This window comes from Schistocerca cancellata, chromosome 4 (assembly GCF_023864275.1).
Source record: "Schistocerca cancellata isolate TAMUIC-IGC-003103 chromosome 4, iqSchCanc2.1, whole genome shotgun sequence".
Lineage (NCBI taxonomy): Eukaryota > Metazoa > Arthropoda > Insecta > Orthoptera > Acrididae > Schistocerca > Schistocerca cancellata.
The window spans coordinates 701,135,213-701,154,834 of NC_064629.1; the positions used below are offsets into that span (position 1 = coordinate 701,135,213).

General features: G+C 43.5%; 1 long non-coding RNA gene across 2 annotated transcripts in view; it reads left to right on the forward strand.

Annotated features, from left to right (window-relative positions):
* LOC126184743 (uncharacterized) overlaps positions 1-19,622 on the forward strand; it is a 555,678-nt gene that overhangs the window by 483,342 nt on the left and 52,714 nt on the right. For both annotated transcript variants that reach the window (XR_007536869.1, XR_007536870.1), the window contains exon 4: positions 10,150-10,201. This is a non-coding gene — a long non-coding RNA (uncharacterized LOC126184743). The remainder of the gene's footprint in view (positions 1-10,149; positions 10,202-19,622) is intronic.

Genomic DNA, 19,622 nt, shown 5'->3' on the forward strand with positions numbered 1-19,622 from the left:
TCCTTGTTATTTTATTCGGTTATTTTTCACGGTGTATTTGGAATTCGAATCTATTCCAAGCTACTAGTTCTTCTATATGCTAAAGCGTTATCCATCGCACTAGTGTTCACTTTGGACAGTAATTAAGTTGGGGCGGGACTTGATCTGGTGGAGATGACTCATAGCGTGTGTGTGCGGGGGGGGGTTAAATTACGCGTTTAGACGTCAGGTAACTAAGTGTTACTTGTACATCAGTGACCGAAGCTGAGAAAGTGTTATTTTTTTAATTTACCGGTGATATTAATTCATCCCGTAGTGCCACCGCCGATTTCCCCAAATCCCTTTCTCATTGTGGTGGGGCGTTTGGAAGCAGGTACGAGCTGCGAACGGTTCGCTACAGCGTTCCGCGGCAGCAGCGATGCCTCGTTGAGCAGTAGCTGCGCTGCGCGCTGTTGCATCGCATTGGCGCCGCCTGTACCGCACACGCGTGACTAACGCCACACTCAGCTGCGAAGCACCGCTGACTGCCTCAAGTGCGTCACGCTTGTTGCAAGTCCCCAAATTCAGACCCCGTGTAACATCTTTCCCACGGTGGCTGTAGCCTCGTCGTCCGCTATCATCAATCACTATGTTACTAGACACCTGTCTGCAGCCTGGAAGCCAATTTCTGTCACTTGTCCTACTTACTACATAAACTTGATACGTGAGTGAACCATCACTGCGTTAATACTGCAAGCCAGAACATGTTCTACAGAGCTTACATTTTATTCATTTATTGCTGTGATTTCTGTAATGGCATATGGCGTTGAACCGACCGGATAGCCGAGCGTTTTAAAGCGCCGCTTCCGGGATTCAGGGGGCCGCGCCGGCCTTGGATCGAACCCTCCTGGCGGATACGAATATGATGGGCAGCCTGGATGTAGTTTTTAGGTGGAATTCCCCATATGGCTAGGTAAATACCGGAGTGGTACCCATGTCCCACACACGATATACGGTACGCAAAAGTTTAGAAAACGCTCTCACTCTTAAACGTAAGATAACTTTAGAAGCAGACATGGGTTGCACGAGTACCTATGGGAGAGGGAGGCGGTGGAGGTAGTGCTGGCGTATGGAAGGGCATCTGGACGCCCTCTACCACTAAAACTGACAAATCCGAATTAACACGCCGACCCAGTGGAGACAGGAGAAAAGGCTAGGAAGAAGAAGCTGTGGCATATATTTTAACCAATCGGTAGATTCCTTAGAAACTATTGCGGTTAATGTTGAAGGTTGTGTGTGATACAAGAAGTTGTCTTGCAGATCGGCCACAGTTGGAGCCATTCGACAGTTTATGTTTCAAGCACATGGGAAAACTATGTCTAAAACACGCGTGCATGATTTTAATTGCCGCAAAATTTCCAAAAATTCGAATAGCGACAACAGCAATCAACATTACATCATCTGCTGCTATATGCTCTTTAAATCGAGTGCTTCATCTATCTGCTGTCATTCATACACATTACATCTGGCTCGCTTTCATGCAACAAATATTTCTTAGTATCATAGCGAAACAAAAGCATATATTGTAAATGGGAACAAAGTTTCAAATACTGCAAGAAATTTGAGGTATCGCCTTTCAAAAATCTGCAGTTGGATTTCAGATATGTATTTTTTTTCAGAAACTATGAGGACGTGCTGAAACTTAATGTCTCCAAATTTTTTATGTGAAAACTCTTAAAGGTTTTTAATAACACAAATCTTATTAACTTCATACATCTTTATCCTTTATGCCCACATATTTATTTCTCAGCATAGTCACCCTGGTGATGAACACATTTCTCCTATCGAACGACCAGTTTGTTGAAATCGTCACTGTAGAATATTTGACTTTGTTGACGAGGCCATAACCTCACCTCTGCTTGCAAATGTTCAAATGTGTGTGAATTCCTGAGGTCATCGGTCGTTAGACTTACACAATACTTGAACTGACTTGTGCTAAGAATAACATACACACCCATGCCGAAGGGTGTACTCAAACCGCCGGCGGGAGGGGCCGCGTAATCCGTGACATGGCGCCCAGACCACGCGGCCACTCCGCGCGGTTCTGCTTGCACCGTGTCATTACCATCAAAGTGAAGACCCCAAAAGAGTTCTTTAGTTTTTGGAAACAGATGAAAATCGGATGGAGGCAATTTGGAACTGTATGGAGGATGGTCGATGACGGTGAACCTAAGGCGCATAGCATTGCCGAATATGTCGCAGCACTCGAGTGTGGTCTGGGATTGATATGCTGAAAGAGAGGGTTCTGCATGTGTGGACGAAATCTTCGAAAACGAAACTCGATTACAGCGCGCTCTTTCTCACGCACCTACATAATTCCGTTAAACACCGCCACGTTACACGCTACAATTCGGAGCCCTCTAGCGGCACAGGGGCTGCAAAGAATGAAGATGTAAAATGTTAATAATGATTGTTTTATTGGAAAAGCTTTACGAGTTTTCGCATGAAATATTCGGTGGTACCACATTTCAGCACGACCTCGTATGAGGTACCAGGACCGGAGTGACTGAAACGTATCTACTGGATACCGTCCTCAAATTACACGGCTGCGTTTGTACGCGATTTTGTCATATGTAGACGACAATTACGCTCAAGCGAGCTTCGCGTACAACCGTACAGCGTCCTGTTGCAACTAAGTGTGCAGTTTACCGCGCCAGCTCCCAGAAGTTCTACGCGTATCTGGAAAGAGAATCTGATACGTGCATAATTATTAAGCGACTCTCACAACGTAACACAGCGCTTGTATTACGGAAAGTGCACGGCAAAATTTGTGTTATTATCTGTAGGAGAAATATTGTCAGTTTCTAGGAATTTTTTGGTTCAAATGGCTCTGAGCACTATGGGACTCAACTTCTGAGGTCATTAGTCCCCTAGAACTTAGAACTAGTTAAACCTAACTAACCTAAGGACATCACAAACATCCATGCCCGAGGCAGGATTCGAACCTGCGACCGTAGCGGTCTTGCAGTTCCAGACTGCAGCGCCTTTAACCGCACGGCCACTTCGGCCGGCTAGGAATTTTTTGTGCAAATTTGCTACCTCACTTGGAAATCAAACAGCACACATTGCTGAAGAATGAAATTCAATAATCTTTCACTGTTTTACATTCTCTGCAACTGTAGTTCGTTCCTTCTTTTATCAGAACAAGTTTCACGTTTACGGTACCTCACCGACTGATGTAGAAGACCTGTCTTCCAGGGTCAGCACTGTGTACCTAAAACTCACATCTTTTTTTCTTCTTCAATTCACAAACGTCGCCCTGACTTATTCTATTCCACGAATTGGTAACGCTTTCCAAATTCATTAGCGTTGAACGGAATTTAAGTAGTCAATAAAGGCTGAAACTTTGTGTGATCTAAACACAGGGAACGGACCTTAATTTAGATTTCACTGACGGATCAGCACAATAACCGATTACATTTGTAGCTGAAAGGAAAATACACCGAGAAGCGAAAGGAAGTATAGATAATGCAAATTCTTCAGATAGTCATGTACAATACTAGCGGTACATTATTAAAGCTATCACGCGGTTTTCATTGCGGTCATCATAGCACACAAATACGATATCTCGGATAGACAGACAAAAACGTTATGTGACCTGTTTATCTAGAAAATTCGTGACAAATAATTGTCAGTGAAGAATTTTTCCGGTATTTGTTGTTTACTTTGATCGACTCAAAGGATGGTTTTAAGTGCACAGCGTGCTACTAGCCGTAGGTAGTATGGATGGTGATATTCCCTTGTCAAATTCTGAACTATGCCAGCCCATCTATTACTACTGACATCAGCACTTTTACGAGGAATCCCAAGAGTGCAGTGCCTTAGCCTTTTTAGGATATTCAGACTTTTGTCGCGTGAAGTGCCACAAAACTTCCCAGGGTCACCAAGAGATCGCTCTCTGGATCTTTTTGCCATGAATCCAACACTTAAACAACTGAATAACCAAGCTGCACAACGGTAATGTAAAAATCAGAAATATTTATAATCTTCTGCACTAAAGGCGTTGTTATTCCAAAGTTTCTTTTAAAAGAGTACAGTTAGACAGAAATGAAGATATAAAAACATGTGCTATCATTGACACACGGGAGCAAGTAAACAGCAATTAATAATAAAGTAAGGCGGATTATCAAGACAGAAATAACACTCGCGTAAATCACAGATGTAAAGCGAACGTTGTACATTATTATCGGGTAGGGTTTTATCTACGCTTCAACCACCACTCACTCGTCATAGCTTACTGGCACTTAGAGAATAAGAACTCTGACCACGGAAATTATGTTCAGATTTGAATCTTCTCTAATTATCTCGTCGTCGACGTTAAACTCTACAGTCTCCCTTCCTTTCTTCAGATATGAGAAGTACTGTGGATCAACGACACCGTCTTTAACATTTGTGTAGATCACGAATGGGGAGAATTTCGAACCATAGCGACGTCAGTTGATGTGATAGTGTGCCATCGCCCTGACGGAACACATTAATGTCGTCGGTCTTGGTAACCCATTTTTAACTTTTGTTCTCACCCTAGTATTGTTGTAACACGAGATCCTGGATTTGCTCTTACAAGGATATAGGTTACTCATTCTCGTTTCTTTTTTTTTCTCAGTTAGAAGTATTGTGTTTAACTCCAGTTTACCTGTTGTATCAATGACGTTCTCTGGTCGATAATTACTATTATGAAAGCAGAAAACAGAATAGCTCCATTTGAAAAATAATTTTGTTCGTTGTTTATAAGGTTACGAAAATACGTTAGTGATTATTTTATTGGTCTCTTTAGATTATTTGCCTAGGTGAACGTAGATTAGCAGTATCTTGATTATATCAATATCTTTATTAAATAATGTGTGAGGTGATGCGTCGAGTGCCATCCACAGTTTATAGAAGGACGCCCTAATTCGATAAGCACGTTTACATTGTTTTTCGCTCGAAGACTTTGCGCTGCTGCCTTCATTATCCAAGCAAATTCTGTGCACCTACGAAGTGACAACAGATAGGTCGTAGACGTCGCTACTGTTGAGGCAGAATTGTTCTGGCTAAGACACTGACAATTAAAGTATGACCGAGCCAAATGTAACCTGATGACAAGTTGGGAGAATAATTGGTGGTTCAAATGGCTCTGAGCACTATGGGACTCAACATCTGTGGTCATAAGTCCCCTAGAACTTAGAACTACTTAAACCTAACTAACCTAAGGACATCACACACATCCATGCCCGAGGCAGGATTCGAACCTGCGACCGTAGCGTACACGCGGTTCCAGACTGAAGCGCCTTTAACCGCACGGCCACACCGGCCGGCGGAGAATAATTTTAAGATTGTGTTTCTTTTTGGAAGACAGTGATGCTGAACATCTTCTACATAATAAACAACAAATATGGTAGAAGAATTGTACATTCATAAGTCGTCACTAGACGTGCAAAACGGTTAGTTATTATTATATTTTTATTTACTGGCTTTCGGAATGTGCAGATACAGCCGTCTCAAAAGTGGAATGTCATTTCTGACGATACGAACGTAAGGACAACACAACATCCAGCCTCCGAGCTAAGAAAATCTCCGACCCGGCTGGTAATCGAACCCGGGCCCCTTGGGTTAGCCACCAGCCGTGCTGACCGCGCAGCTACTGAGGCAGACTGCAGGAAAGTTTGTAGTCGATAGTGGAAGCATTTCCTTGCTTGATGAGATACGTGTGGCGTGATGTCAGCTTTAATACCCGTGTCACTACGAAATTTCAGTATTTGTCCACCACGTGTGTAATAAAAACGTATGATTTACTAATTCTGCGAAGTGTAGTGAGAAGCATTTGTGAATAATGCCGATGAGTGACAAGAACTGCTCTTTATCATATGGTTGTAAGCTATCTGGAATTATTGACAATTTATTCATATAATCTCTAGAAATGAAAGTACTGTAATGCAAGGATGAGGGCGGAAGACATTCAGAGTTATATTGGAGAGGGGACTGTCTTACCACACGTGTGGGACCTATGCGTAGTATTGCAATCCACATCAAAATAATTGTGGTTTTCCTTGGTTTATGTGTATCGTTCTAAGCATGTAATGTAGACATACGGAATTCTCGAGGCAGACACAAACCGCTGGAAATGTTGGAAGGTTGAGAGATGAGACTCCTCAACTGTCAACATTTCGCAATTTATGTTTTTTTTTGTGTAATCAGATGTTGTTGATAGTGGAAGTCTTTCACATTTTATGATACAACAATATTGTCTGAGAACCTACTGCTAGTTTGCGGAGAACTGAAGTCCTGTTATCCAAAACAGAAAGACAAAGATTTTCCCTCTATTCTCGTGATAGAGAAGTTTCATACATATCAGCAATAACTGGTGTGACATAAGTTCTGACCCTGCTGCTGACGACTTTGCTTTTTTGTTTCCTGTTGGCGCGTAACATTCGCTGCGTCACGGTCTCGTAACAGGCGAGCACTTGCACAGATCTGACAGTTCCGGGAAAGAAACAATTGGAGTCCCCGGTTTCGTCTGCAAGCTGCGGGACTTATGCTTGGTTTTAAAACACTTGTTGTCTATACTAGGGTACGTATTGTGATCCACAAGTCATTTCATCACATTCTAGTCTCTAATTCTACTCGATTCATGTTTAATTAACAGCTGACGGTACTACCTCTAGTGGCCCAGTCTAAACACGTAGGAACTGCTTCAGGCTAAAAATTCATAAATGTTGTGTCTTAAAATGTTTTTTTGTCATTTACATGAAAACAATATAGCGAAGATAACTTCAAATGGCTCTGAGCATTATGCGACTTAACTTCTGAGGTCATCAGTCGCCTAGAACTTAGAACTAATTAAGCCTAACTAACCTAAGGACATCACACACATCCATACCCGAGGCAGGATTCGAACCTGCGAGCGCAGCGGTCGCTCGGTTCCAGACTGCAGCGCCTAGAACCGCACGGCCACTCCGGAACCGCACGGCCACTCCGGCCGGCCCGAAGATGACTGCGAAGAGGGTCTGTATCTTGGAGTGCATCTGGCGTAATAGTTTTGAAGGTATCATAAGTATGCCGTTCAGAAATGCCACATAAATTCGACATCGTTATTTCCTATGCTATTCACATGTATCTCACCATAGTTTATGGCGCTAGATAAATATATAGGGAGAAACAACATAACTAGGTAGACTTCTGGTTTGAATTTGGTCGGTAAATTTCAGGTTCTTTGTGGCAGTTTTTTGCTGAATGAAAATAGTTTCAGATTTAATGTACTTGATTTGTAAAAAAGACCAACGTGTAGGCTTTTACCGCATTCGGTTCAGGTATAATAATAACCGCCCACTAATATTTTTTATTGCTATTGTTATTTTTATTTGTGAAGGTTTTAGCGTCTTTCATATTACATCTGTACGTCGTTCGAGATACATATAATAACTACAAACAAGACATGATGGCCCGTCAGGATCTAGGAACTAAAATAATAAACAAGTATCTTATACTATAAGCATAACAATTTTTAATTTAACGTTGTTTTTACGGACTGAGTTGATAGTGCAGGTCAAAAATTTTCGTAAGAAATAACGAGTTGGAATATATTTTATTTTACATAAATAATACTTAGAGAGACGTCGATTTTACCAAGTTACTAAATTGCGAATTTGAATGACATTTATGGTGCAGTAAGTGTCTTGGTAAGCATAGAAGAAGGTATCAAATACGGATCAAAAGAGACAATATTGCTACGTTAATTAATCACCAATGACGAAACGTTAACGCACGCACAAAAAATCGTGAAAAAAATTTACTGCTCTAAATGTCTGGTGAGGATATACGATCAGTGATTAGGCGCTATAGCAGTGTGGGGGAAATGAGACAGTCAGAAGTATGTATATATTTCACAGAAGACCGTCACATATTGAAATTTCATTATTTATCAGTCATGACGACTCGACGGATCATAGCTGTATCTGAATAGATTCGCTTTACTCACGTCTGACTTCGAAATACTATGTCCATTTATATTGAAAGTTGTTAGCCGGAATATGTTGTTGTATGACTAGCTCAAGATGCATCATTCCGTTTTACTGACAGGAAAACTTAAATAAGGTGATGTTATTCTGAATATACTGGGCCTTTGCTACAGGAGACAGCTATGCTTGATCAGTATTTGCTTACAAGCGCTAAAATTTCAAAAAAAAAAAAAAAAAAAAAATGGCTCTGAGCTATATGGCACTTAACTTCTGAGGTCATCAGTCCCCTAGAACTTAGAACAACTTAAACCTAACTAACCTAAGGACATCACACACATCCATGCCCGAGGCAGCATTCGAACCTGCGACCGTAGCGGTCGCGCGGTTCCAGACTATAGCGCCTAGAACCGCTCGTCCACTGCTAAAATTTCAAACGGCGCCACTGATTTCTTAGCTTCACGTTATGAGCGTTAGGTTTTAACTACTGTAACAATAGGGTTTGAAGAGAGATGCTAAACATGAAGATGGAAACACTGTTTGGCACACGTGGTTCGTTGAATCTAACCGCAGCGGTAACTTTATATTTTCCAAACGATGTTTGCATTTTAGAAGTAGGGTGAAGGGATGAGACGGAGAACAGTTACATAATTTTAGCACGGAATTTATCAGGCTTGCAAAAGTAAAAATTTCTAACACGAGTGTAAAATCATTTTGCTTCTTCGAATAAATGGTTCAAATGGCTGTGAGCACTATGGGACTTAACTGCTGAGGTCATCAGTCCCCTAGAACTTAGAACTACTTAAACCTAACTAACCTAAGGACATCACACACATCCATGCACGAGGCAGCATTCGAACCTGGGACTGTAGCGGTCGCGCGTTTCCAGACTGTAGCGCCTAGAATCGCTCGGCCACTCCGGCCGGCCCGCTTCGAATGTATTTTTAATTTAAGTCCTCGGAGTGAAACCTAACAGATTTAAATTAGGATACACAAGGTGGATAGTTGACTTTTTTCTCTCCTTTCGAAAGTTGGCCTAGAAGAAGTGTGTACATACTGGTTCGGCGTAAACGGCATAGAATATACTACTTTCACTCGTCATATGATACTCCAACGTCAAAGTAGTCCCATACTGAGGAAAAGATCGTAGGCGTAAGAGACGCGGATTTCTGCATTGGCGCTCTTGGATTGCTTTTAGTGGAGGTAGTTTGCCTTTGCCTACCTCCGACCTGTTACGAGGTAGGTGTGTATCGGTACCGAGCAGATGACTGCGACGAGTGCGTGCACACCATAGTATTGAGTTTGTGCTGTTATGGATGCAGGGAAGGGTGAGAATAGTACGAAGGATGGAGCCGAGCTTAACGTCCCCATCCTGCAGAAGGATCACAGACCTCTCCTCCCATTGCAGGCTAGTACTGGCAGTGAATATTTTCCAACACCAGGAGTCGAACCAGCTTACCTCACAACCGAGCGCCACCGCACAGCGTTAGTAGCAGCGCTACGGAGGCGGGTTGCTTAGTCAATGAAGCGAGACGTTTGTTTGTGCTATGTAGTAATGTTACGTAGTAGGGTCTCCGAGAAGAAAGGACGGAAAAAACTGTGAAAAAGTTAATCCTGTGTAATTTCAGTATGGTATATGCCTATTTCTGAGTATAGTAAGAAAACAATAAACTGACTGTAATGTTTAATATTTTATTACAGTTCAGTACTGAGTGAAGTGTCTGCAGTAAAAGGGTTGCTCGGTGTGGAGTCGCTTTGGAGAAAGATACCACTCCATTTAATTGAATTACAAAAATGAAAATGATCTCTCTTTATTCACCTCGCCTTCATATCATGTGGTACAGCAACAGAGCCTGCGTCATATGGGTAGAGGTGATCAGATTTGCGGAGACTTCAGAAACTAACGTGATAATCTTCGAAGCTCCAGCAGTGTACATTCCCGCAGTGTCCGTCGTACACTAGTTTACTCCCTCATTTCATGCTCTTCCTTGAGTGAAATACGCCAGAAGCCTACTACTTCATCTCTCAGTAAGAACTTGACTAATGAATTAATTCAGCTGAATAATTTATTTCTGTTTTATCCTACCAGTTGAATAATTTTCTTAGTTCATAAACTGCTTGGTGAATGTGGAGCCTTACGTTATCTAACAAACTTAAATGCATTCTGTAATGTGTTTCTGACACGAACCGTTGATTTCAGGTCTGGAGGGAACCATGAATGTGTGCCGCGGCTGCCAGAACGCGCCCTAACCGTAAGTATTCAGTATCTCAATTTGTAGAGAACCTCAAAAAAAAAAAAAAAAAAACAAAAAAAAAAAAACTCTGAGCACTATGGGACTTAACTTCTGAGGTCATCAGTCCCCTAGAACTTAGAACTACTTAAACCTAACTAACCTAAGGACAGCACACAACACCCAGTCATCACGAGGCAGAGAAAATCCCTGATCCCGCCGGGAATGGAACCGGGGAACCCGGGCGTGGGAAGCGAGAACGCTACCGCACGACCACGAGCTGCGGACTCGGTCTTAGCAAGGAGGTGGTAATACGTCGGTAGTTTCCTTTTCAAGGGAACCTTTTCGGCGTTTGCTTTAATCGGCTTAGAGAAACTATAGCAAACAAGGTGGTCGGACGGGAATTTGAACCGCTGTCGTCTAAAATGCGAACCCAGTGAGTTAACAACTGCGCCACCCAAGTGTTGCGCACCATTCACTAAGAGTGATGGTTATCATGTCACCCTCTGTCCACAAATTGTGTTAGTGTTGCATGTTTTATAAAGAGTGTTTCCGCGGCCACATGAAAGTGATGCTTCATGTGCACCTCACAGTTGTTTACGACTAGCGGAAATAAACCGTGGATGGCTCCACGCCGGCCGAAGTGGCCGTGCGGTTAAAGGCGCTGCAGCCTGGAACCGCAAGACCGCTACGGTCGCAGGTTCGAATCCTGCCTCGGGCATGGATGTTTGTGATGTCCTTAGGTTAGTTAGGTTTAACTAGTTCTAAGTTCTAGGGGACTAATGACCTCAGCAGTTGAGTCCCATAGTGCTCAGAGCCATTTGAACCATTTTTGATGGCTCCACTTTCAAATTACCTGACTCTACCTTTGTCGACATTAACCCCAGTTTCCGACGCTTGGATTCAAAGGAATACTAATGCGTGCGTTGGACAAGACGTAATGATGGTCTGCATACGCAGCTCGTGGATTACGCTCCGCTATTTTGATATCCAAACAACGGTGGCATTTCGCGTTTTCATTATTTTCGCTGCGTATTGGGCCTAAAAGAAGTTATAGCTTGTAATTGATTGTATTTAGCGCAATGCGGATGTTGTATCAGAGTTAGTAATGTCAATAGGAAATGTATAACATTTTATAGTTTCTGCGTGTTTCCGTTTGGAAGAGAACAACTACAGCATTCAGACAGAGACACGGAAGACGTACGCTATGTGGTACGAGGCGTAAATGAGGAAGAATTGACACGCTGCGCACTTCAATCTTCCGGTGTTCATAACTGTGACAGAGCGTTACTCGTCATGCTGATAGTGAATACTCACAGAAGGCCAAAATGAGGAATAATACGTTTTATCGAGTGCTCGGTTCAGGAGTTTGCGGTCGTTGATTTGAGCACAGCCATCTCAGGCCTACTAGCACGTCTGATACATACAGGGCCGACAAGCGCTTTCTATTATGGTTCTTCGCACTGAACATATCAGTGTTGACGAAAACGTATATTTGCGGCTGCTACATGTTAGAGAATCTGCGCGTGACTTCTGCGTTGCATACTTCACGCATTTGCCTTCTGTTTTTAGTACAAGAATGTCCGTTTTTTTCGGCTGTTAAGAAACAAACGAGTAATTATTTAGCGCCTCTATAGAGAACATTGATAGGCAAGAATCAAACAACAGGCGCCAGAAAAGACGTAAGAGAGGTATTCAGTTTTGTATTTGTGGGTCACTTAAAGTCAACGACACACTGTCTGAGGTTGGTAATCAGTGGATGGCCCTACAATAGTCGGAACAGGATCATTGCTGAAGGTTGGGAACCCCGTACGACAAAGAAGTATGCTTCCACTCTCGCTGAACTGATGCTTCAGCAGCAAGTTTAAAAGTGAAGAAGTAGTTTAGTGTCCCGTCGATGTGTTATCACTGTGAAAGGACAATCCCGAGTAAAGTAGTTAAGGGAAAATCTAAAGAATGGCTGGCTGCGGATTTGGGCCCTTACTACTACTGAAAATGTGTCCCTTGTCTTAACCACTACGTCAATTAGCTCCTTAGCAAAAAAAAAAAAAGGGTTCAAATAAAGGTTCAAATGGCTCTGATCACTATGGGACTTAACATCTATGGTCATCAGTCCCCTAGAACTTAGAACTACTTAAACCTAACTAACCTAAGGACAGCACACAACACCCAGCCATCACGAGGCAGAGAAAATCCCTGACCCCGCCGGGAATCGAACCCGGGAACCCGGGCGTGGGAAGCGCGAACGCTACCGCACGACCACGAGATGCGGGCAGCTCCTTAGCAGCAGGTGGATATAAGGAACATATCGTTGTTGGTATTAGATCTGCTTTTACTGTTATTTCCTTCGTGAGTATGTCATAACTACTTTTCTGAAGATCGTAAACAAATAAACAGTATTTAATAGTATTTAACGGTGCTTCGGTCTCGATTTTATAAACACTTCGCAGAAGTTTTAGTTTTCTCTAATACTGTTTATTTTCTTTCCATTTTCGTACGTTGGTTCACTCACCAAAGTTAGCTGCGCTTATGATAACTGTTTTTATTACCTTGCTTGTCTAACATTCCAAATTTGTGGTCTCGAAAACGAAGAGGTATAGCATTTTTCAGGACTATTACTCACAGTAGTCTGTGTTGCACTCATTGAAGACTTAATGTCTGCAACAAGTCGTTGTACCCTATATGCATGTACTGGCGAAGCCGGAACTTCACCCTCTATGTGTTAAACAGCTTCCCGCTGGCGGGCCAACGTCCTTGCCGCAGTGGTAACACCGGTTCCCGTCAGATCACCGAGGTGAAGCGCTGTTGGGTTTGGCTAACTATTGGTTGGGTCACCATCCGAGTCTGCCGTGTGCTATTGGCAAGCGGGGTGCTCTAAGCCCCTGTGAGGCCAGTTGAGAAGCTACTTGATTGAAAAGTAGCGGCTCTGATCACGACAACTGACAACGGTCGGGAGAGCGATGTGCTGACCACATACCCCTCTATACCCGCATCGAGTGATGCCTGTCGGCAGATGATGACACGGCGGTCGGTTGGAACCGTTTGGCCTTGGGAGAGCCGTGGGTGAGTAGTTCGCTAACGCACTATTGTGCACTGGTGTTCGGTAGCATCGCTCGTGCGGAACTTAGGTTGCCCTTTTCTCACGTGAAGCATGGATGAAGAGCAACAGGGAGAGTCTTCAGACGGTGCCGTACTGCAGGCTGATGACAGACGAATAGGGTCTCCGATATGTGAATGGCTCAAAGAATTTTTAAGTAATAGAACCCAGTACATTCTCCTGGATGACGGATGTTCGTCAGAGACGAGGGTATCGTCAGAAGTACCCTCAGGATAGTGTTACAGGACCCCTCTTGTGCTCAATAAACATAAATGATCTAATGGATACGGTGAGCAACTGTTTGTTGATGACGCTGTAGTGTACGAGGAAGTACCGTCGTTGAGAGGCTGTAGCAGGTTACAGCATTACATAGACAGAATTTCTATTTGCTATGATGAATGACAGCTTCAATAAGTTAATGCAGCAGAGTAGGGAAAAAAATGGCTCTGAGCACTATGAGACTTAACTTCAGACGTCATCAGTCCCCTAGAACTTACAAGGGAACCTCCCCATCGCACCCCCCTCAGATTTAGTTATAAGTTGGCACAGTGGATAGGCCTTGAAAAACTGAACACAGATCAATCGAGAAAACAGGAAGAAGTTGTGTGGAAGTATGAAAAAAATAAGCAAAATATACAAACTGAGTAGTCCATGCGCAAGATAAGCAACATCAAGGATATTCTGAGCTCAGGAGCGCTGCGGAGCAAGAGGTCCATGGTTCAAGTCTTCCCTTGCGTGAAAAGTTTAGTTTCTTCATTTTCGCAAAGTTATGATCTGTCCGTTCGTTCATTGACGTCTCTGTTCATTGTAATAAGTTTAGTGTCTGTGTTTTGCGACCGCACCGCAAAACCGTGCGATTAGTAGACGAAAGGACGTGCCTCTCCAATGGGAACCGAAAACATTTCTTCGCAAGATCATAGGTCAACCGATTCCTCCACAGGAAAACACGTCTGATATATTCTATACGACACTGGTGACGGCATGTGCGTCACATGACAGGAATATGTTGTCGACCCACCTAACTTGTACACTTGACGAATGGGTAAAAAGATTCTTCTACCTTGCCCGATTTAGGTTTTCTTGTGGATGTGATAATCACTCCCAAAAAAGTGATTAAAACATAAGAGTTTGTCACATAAACTGCAACAAATGAATGCAACAGTTTCACAGTCGCACAGTTTTCCCTGTGCTCTGTAATAACATATGTTTTTAAACTTTTCAAATTTTTCCGTGTGTAGATCGTCAAATCCTGCATATTTCCAAGCAAATCTGAACATGTCCTGGAATTTTGGAGAGCGAAGTTGATTATGTGTGAGTGCCTGAACTTCGATAATTGTCTAAAAATAAAAATTTTTTCACTCTAGGGATGATTTGAACCATGGACCTCTCGTTCCGCAGCCGCTCACGTTAACCACGGGACCACGGAGCTCCTCAGTTCATACTCTCCTTGATGTTGCCTATCTTGCACATGGACTACTCAGTTTGTATATTTTGCCCTTTTTTTCATAGTTCCATACAACTTCTTCCTATTTTCTCGATTGATCTGTGTTCAGTTTTTCAAGGCCTATCCACTGTGCCGACTAAATCTGAGGGGGGTGCGATGGGGAGGTTCCCTTGTTAGAACTTACTTTAACCTAACTAACCTAGGGACATCACATACATCCATGCCCGAGGCAGGATTCGAACCTGCGACCGTAGCAGTCGCGCGGTTGCAGACTGTAGCGCCTAGAACCGCTCGGCCACCCCGGCCCGCAGAGTAGGAAAAACAATGTTCGAATATAGTATTATGGCATGGTACGTGACATAGTTGCGTCAATTAAATATCTAGGCGTAACGCTGCAATGCGGTATCAAATGAAACAAGCACGTAAAGACGGTGGTAGGGAAGCGAATTGCAGACTTTGCGTTATTGTGAGAATTTTGGGGAAAGTTTAGCTTACCTATAAAGCAGGCCGCATATAGAACAATGGTGTGACCCATTCTTGAGTACACTTGAGTGTTGGGGGTCCCAACCATGTTGGGTTGAAGAACCACAGTGAAGCAATTTAGAGGCGTGCTGCTATCGAGGGGTTCGATCGACACGCGATTGTCACGGAGATGCTCCTTGAACTCAATTGGTAATTCCTGTATGGAAGACGACGATCTTTTCACGAAACACTATTGAGAAAATTTAGCGAAACGGTGTTTGCGACTGACTCCAGAAGGATTCTGTTGTCAGCAACGTACATTTCGCATGACCGCGAAAACAAGAAATGAGAAATTGTGGCTCGCGCGGAGACATTTAAATTCCATTTGCGAGTGGAACAGAAAAGGGAATACTTGACACTGTTGACTGTGTGGTCCGTCCATCAGAAGAGAAAGTTAACCACGACGGTCCCCTTGATGCAAATCGAGAGGAGTAGGCCATGTACCGGCATCTGGTTTCACCCTCTCCCTTGTCTCACCATCATAGACATGAGACCACACTATACACACAAATCCATTACAGTAACCTAAACACAACAGATGCACTTAAGACACGACTGCCACACACCGCTTGGAAAGGGGCCATTGTGTGTGGAGGAAGCAGACCCTTTCCGATTAAGCGGCCGAACCCCTCGGGGCTTCCCAGCCCACAATGCTGTACCGCTCTTTCTTTCTTTCTCAAGCCGCTTGCCACATGTGTTACTGTGTTTCACTTGCTGTCGGAAGCGGCATCCCATGTGGCTCAAATACCGTAATACTAATTTTCCATTTTTTGTTAGATGATGAATACTATTAAGGAGGAAGTCAAATGAAACGAAACAGATGGACAAAAAGTAAGTAAACTGTTTTTCCATTTCAAAAGTAATCGCCATAATTGTTAATAAATTTTTTCCACTGTGAGACAAGGCGGTCAATGACTCCATGAAAAAATGTTTGCGGTTGCTTAAGGAACCATGACTGTACACAGGCGTGCACCTTTTCGTCCGAAGTAAATTGACTGTGCCACGAATGTCTTTCTTCAGGGTTCCAAAAATATGGAAATCACACGGAAGAAATAGAGACTGTATGGAGAATGTGTGAGGGCTATCCAGCGAAACTTCTGCAGCGCAGTTGAAAGAACCTTGGCAACCGCATTTGACTGCCCATTACACGTAAAAGGCAGCTTATGGTGATGTACGCCTTGCTGCAGAGCTACAAACGCTGTAATTATTTGCTCCATTTCTCTACGCTCTTCCGTAATTAAACTTCTTACTGTTTGAGTATTACATGGTGTGACCTCAGTTTATCTATAGGAATAGAAGTTGTGAGATCACTGATCTACAACAGAAGATACTATGTGGAATTTCAAGAGCAAAGTCGCTGGAGGAACTAGAGGAATGGGCTCCCAAAAGGTAGCGTTTTGTCCCCTCTTCTTTTCAATCTGTATACAAATTACCAACCAGTTGGACCAACGACAAGAAGTTTTATCTATGCTGATGATGTAGCCCTTGCCTGCGAATCCAGATCAGTCAAATAGATTGAGAGAAACCTAACAGATGCCTTAGGAGCACGAACTGAATATTACAACGGGAACCAGCTTCGACCGCATCCAGCGAAGACGCAGACATGTTTATTTCATCTGCAAAATAAGGAAGCAAACAGGGAATTACCATTCGAATGCAACTCAGTTAAACACCGCCCAAACCCAGTTTATCTTGGAGTCACGCTAGATCGAACACTGTCTTACAAGAAACATGTAGAAAAAACTAGAGCGAAAGTCAACGCACTGAACGGTATAATCCGCAAACCTACCAACTCACACTGGGCAGCAAATCCTGAAATTCTACGTGCATCATCCCTGGCATTGTGCTTTGCTCCAGGTAAATATGCATGGTCCATATGGAGAAGATTGACATATGCCCAGAAGCTAGATGCAGCACTGCATGACTCATGCGGGATGCCTGAAGCCTACAAACCGTGATCTCCTTTATATGTGTTCTGGAATAGCCCCCCCCCCCCTCCCCCACAGATCAGACGGCAAACGTTGACGATGGCCGAACGACGCAGGCAGTGTGAAGATAGACGACATCCCCCGTACGCACATCATCCAGCGGTGGCAAGACGTAAATCTAGGAAAGATTTCATAAAAGTTGAACGTCCACTAAACGAAAGTCAATCTACAACCAGAGAATCAATGTGGAAACAGACATTGGATAAAGGCAGCCTGAAAAGTTGGAACATTAAAGAAAAACTTCCTGCTGGATCACAATTGGAATGGAGAGTCTGGAAGAGCCTAAATAGACTTAGGTGTCAAGTGGGAAGATTAAAGGATAACCTTTATGCGGGGATGCGCTGAAGAAGAGCCCTGCCAATGTGGAGGAAAACAAACTATGACACACCTGTTGACCTGTCCATCCTTGCTGGTCCCATGCACTTTCCAAGACCTGTGGTTGGCTAACGACGCTGCCAGTGAAGTGTGCCGAACACTGGGGAGAAATTTGAGCCTTGCTATAGACAGTAATGACGACTTACGATATGCGAAGATCATGAATGTATAACTATTATTTAGTTGTATTTGTAACCTAGTATACATAGCCTATTAACTAATTACAGATGTAGCTCAGACAAGATTAAATAAATAAATAAATCTACAGGAATTATACATTTAGACCGAATCAGATATTTATTGTTGCATTTATCATGTTCTCGAAGTGAATATCTCGAACAGAAATTAAGTATTTATTGCCAACGGCTGCCGAAGTGGTAACATCGGTTCCTGTCAGATCACCGAAGTTGCGCTACCACGCTGGGCCGGCAGTTCGATGGGTGACCATCCGGTCTGCCGAGCGCTGTTGACAAGCGGGGTGCACTCAGCCCTTGTGGGACAAACTGAGGAGTTATTTGATTGAGAAGTAGCGGATCCGGTCTCCTAAACTGGCATACGGCCGGGGGAGCGGTGTGCTGCCCAAATTCCTCTCCATATCCGCATCCAGTGACGCCTGAGGGCTGAGGATGACACGGCGGCCGGTCGGTACTGTTGGGCCGTGATGGCCTGTTCTAGCAGATTTAGTTTAGTTTTTAAGTATTTATTGCTATCACAACTCACCCTACTACGTACAACAACGATGTCATGTTCATTCTCCTCAGATGATACATTCAATAGTACGAGCTTTCATGTATGACTTGTTTTAACGCGTACATATTTTACTGTCGCTTTCTCCCTCTCGCACATTGAATGATGACATAAGGTTCAGGAATGAGCACAACTGATAGCAAGCGCGCAGCTAATCGGTAATAAGTGTCAGTCTCCGTATCTTCTGAATGGGGAAAAAAATAAGCAATGGCGGGTCGTTGGCGAATCTGATGCTAACGCGCGTAAATCTTACAAACGACGGAAACGCCTTGACATGCAACCGCGCTCACCAGCTACGGCAGCACCTAACATACGCCTACAAAAAACTCATCTCTGTCCGTTACATGACGAATACTGGCTATTATCAAACTTCCCTCTGTAACATGCGGTCTTTGCCGGCATTTAACAGCACGAGAAGAAGGGGTTGCGTGAAATGAATCACGCTACAGAGCTTGACCGGTCTCAGACTCATTTCATCAAGTGTCTTGAGTAGATAATTTTGTGATGAGAAGTATCAGGACACCAATTAGTGGGCATTAAGGTGGGATGTGTCTACCTTACGCCTTTATAATGGTTTGAACTCTGCTTAGGACGCTTTCAATGAGATGTTTGAATGTCTGTGGAGGAAACGGTAGCCCAGTTTTCTTCAAGAGCAGAAACCAGAGAAAGTAGTAATGTTGGACGCTGGGGGTCTGTAGCGAAGTTGACGTCCTGTCTCGTTCCAGAGGTGTTGCATTGGGTTCATGTTGGGACTCTCGACGGGCCATTTCATTTTAAGAATGTTACTGCCCTCACTCAAATGCTGCTTTGTGACTGGGTGCATTGTTATATTGATACAATCATCACCTCTGAACCGTTCCTCTACTGTACGCAGTTCACAATGCTGTAAAATGTGTTCATATCCTTCCGCATTTAGCGTCTTCTTAAGCACAACAAAGGACCCACGCCCCCAGCCACGATAAATATCCCCATATCTTAACACCACTTCCACCGTACTATACTGATGGCAATACACATGATGGCAGGCAACCCTCTTCAGACATTCACCAAATCAAACCCCTTCCGCTGGACTGCCACAGGGTATAGCGTCGTGCATCATTCACTCGTTTCCAGTCATACACTGTTCAGTGACGTCACTCTTTAGACTACCTCAAGGGTCGCTTAGCATTGACTCTTTAGAAATGTGTTGCTTATTAAGTGTTGCTCGAAAACAAAAAAAAGGCTCCAAGCACTATGGGACTTACCATCTGATGTCATCAGTCCCCTAGA